A 3,333-nucleotide genomic window follows, 5' to 3' on the forward strand; every position below is an offset into this window, starting at 1 on the left:
GCCAGGGCCCCTGGGGCCAGAAGCATTCCCCCCTGCAGCCCACACGGCTGTCATCCACTGAGTGCAGCCCATGCCTCTGTCATCCACTGAGTGGACTGTTAAGTGGCTCTTAATTTTAGGTCTCAAATTTACTCTTGTTTCTTTTTTTCCTTTTCAAACCTATAGCCACAGTAATCTGTTCAAGAAGTGCAAATCTGATTATTGCTTACTTTATTTAATACATATAAGAGTGTGCACTGTTCCGAAAATAAAGACCAACTCCTTATCATGGTCTTGTGAGTTCTGAACTACCTTTTCAGGCTCGCTTTGTGCGACCGTTTCCTCTCTCCTCCCCTCCTCACTCACACTGCCTGCCAGGGACGCTCTGCTTCTCCTCCCTTACACACACACACACCACACACACCCCGCTCTGCTCACTTACCCCTGTCTTGCCAGATTCTCCTTTTGTTTCCGATTCTTGCTAGGGCCCTTTGCCTAGGATTGCATTTACTATTTGGTAGTGCCCGAGAAATACCAGTTGAGCTCTCAGGCACTGAACCTTAGACCTGCCCACCTTAGCCCTGTACTGTCCTGTGACCACTCACCTTTGGAGCTGCTGTTTGTGCAGTGGCAGAACCCTCCTTTACACTTACAGTATAGCCAGCTGTCCCCAGGGCTCCAGGGCACATGGATCCTTTCCTCACATCACCTGGCAGCCTGGAGCAATCCGGCAGACGGCCCCATCCTCAGTTCTTCTGTGTGCGTGTGTGACTATTAAAATAGATATTCATGTTAATTTTGCACATAGTTTTAAAAATCAACAGGAAAAAAAATCATCATACACTTAAGAGCCATTTTTTTTTTTTTTAAGAATTATTTAACATCACTTATTCATTTAATTCATTTATTTTAAGTTTGACTGGGGGTGGGGTTGCCCGGGAGAGGAAAGGCAAGCCACCAGGTTCGGAACTTGAATCACGGTGAGCCACATGGGAGTCCACTGCCCTTAACCACCATGCCACCTCCTGTCCCCAGTCATTGATTTTTAAACACCATTTCTAGAGTTTAATCAAAGCACTGTTGCAATGGCAATGTTTTCTGGTATCACTTTACAAAATACCCACTATAAATTCCTTTTTGAGTTTAAATGTAGAAAGTTATGGTTACAGGTGAACTTGTGTGCTTCCTTTGTCAGATAATATTACATTGTCTTTTTGGTTTTAACTGCTGGGGAACCTAACCTAAATTCACTTCCATGTGTTATACTCTGTGTCTTAAAAGTTTAGTTTCTCAGCTGACTCCATACTGCAGTCGTTAAGTGCCATGCATAGAAAGCCAGATCCCACTTGGCCAACCATGGTTCAAATCCTGTTGATTTTTAAACACCATTTCTGGAGTTTTAATCAAAGCACTGTTGTAATGGCAATGTTTTCTGGTATCACTTTACCAAATACCCACTATAAATTCCTTTTTGAGTTTAAATGTAGAAAGGTATGGTTACAGGTGAACTTGTGTGCTTCCTTTGTCAGATAATAAATATTACATTGTCTTTTTGGTTTTAACTGCTGGGGAACCTAACCTAAATTCACTTCCATGTGTTATACTCTGTGTCTTAAAAGTTTAGTTTCTCAGCTGACTCCATACTGCAGTCGTTAAGTGCCATGCATATAAAGCCAGATCCCACTTGGCCAACCATGGTTCAGATCCTGCCCCAGCAGCTTGGAAAACACCGTGTGTTTTCTTTCTTTCTTTCTTTCTTTTTTGGAGAGGTTTTTGCTATAGGGCGCGTGCGCTCGCCAGACAGACAGAGAGAGACATAGAGACAGAAAGCAAGAAATCACCCCCCAGGGGGGATGGTCACGCCACAATCCCTTCTCCTCCATTCTCCTCTCAGGATCTTGGGCATGCACGCACATGCGCCTGGCGTGAGATTTAAGCCACCGGGTCCGAGACGCGAACCGTGGTCAACTACGTGGGAGGCCAGCGACATAGCCATTACGCTAACTGCTGGTTCCCTGCCGTGTGTTTTCATACTGCCAGGGCGGGGACTGGAATCCGGTTGGCCATGTGGGATTTAGCTTCCGTCGCACAAAGCTAATAGAGCCTGCCTGAGGGATAATATCTTACAGTTTATTTTCTTAATCCGATTTTGGTATAGGCATAATACTTCACAAAAATTAATTGAAAAATATTTTGTTTTTTGGAGCTGATTATATAGGGTTGTTTTTAATTCTTTAGATGTTTGGTAGAATTCTCTAATGAAGCCATCTAGACCTGAAGGTTTTATTTATTTATTTTTTTAACTGCTATATTGCATGTGTGGTTGCCAGAAAGAGACACTGCAGTCCTTTCTCAGGATGTGGGGCACGCTTGTACATGCAGCAGGTGTATTTCTCAAGCTGCTGTGTCCAGGACCCTGACCGCAGTCGGTCCTGCGTGACCCTGTGATCCGGTTGCTCCAACCACCTGCCACTGGCTGGCCTGAAAGGTTTCTTTGTTGAAAGTATTCTAGCTCTGAAGTCAATGTCCTTATACTTACTGGGCTACTCAGATTATCCATGTCATATTGGGTGAGTAGTAGACAGTCTGTGTGTCAAAGGGATTGACCCATTTTTCTCAACTGTCGAATGTTTATGCGAGATGCTATTTCTGGTATTCCCGTTATCTGTCTAATGGTTACAGGGTCTGTAATGATAGCTCCTGGTATTAGTGGTTTGTGTCTTTTTTGTCTTTTTTTTGTGTGTGTCAGTTTTGTTAGAGATTTGTCAGTGTTACTGGTCTTTTCAAAGAATCGATTGTTTGCTTCATTGTTTTTCTCTTGTATTTCTGTTGTCAGTTCCATTGACTGAGTGATTTCCTACCTTCTGCTCATTTTTGAGTTATTTTGTTCTTTTTCTGGATTTTGAGGTGGGAGCTTAGATTATTAGTTGGAGATCTTTTCTCTTTTCCAATTAATCTATTTAATGAATTTCTCTCAGGACTGCTTTATTCACAGATTTTGGTGCTTTATTTTTTATTTACAATATAGTTTATTGTATCTTTTTAAAAGTTTGTCTTTGGACGTTCTCTGTGACTCCTGAGTTTTAGAAAGTGTATCATTAGGGGATTTTAAGTCCCTGCAGTTTGTGTTAATGTTAAAGCTTATGATGTATTCCTTGCAGTGTATCCACGGGCACTCAGGAGGAATGTGTCCTGCTGTTGGGTGCTGGATGTTCTGTAAATGTAAGTTAGAACTTGCTGGCCGGTGTGCTGTTAGGCTCTTCTATAACGCATCCTTGTCGAGTTTCCAAATGGTTGTTCTCTGTCATTTTTGAAAGGGTAGTGAAGTCATTTAAGTGTAATTGTGGATTTATC

This window comes from Tupaia chinensis, unplaced genomic scaffold (assembly GCF_000334495.1).
Source record: "Tupaia chinensis unplaced genomic scaffold, TupChi_1.0 Scaffold148175_1, whole genome shotgun sequence".
Classification (NCBI taxonomy): Eukaryota; Metazoa; Chordata; class Mammalia; order Scandentia; family Tupaiidae; genus Tupaia; species Tupaia belangeri.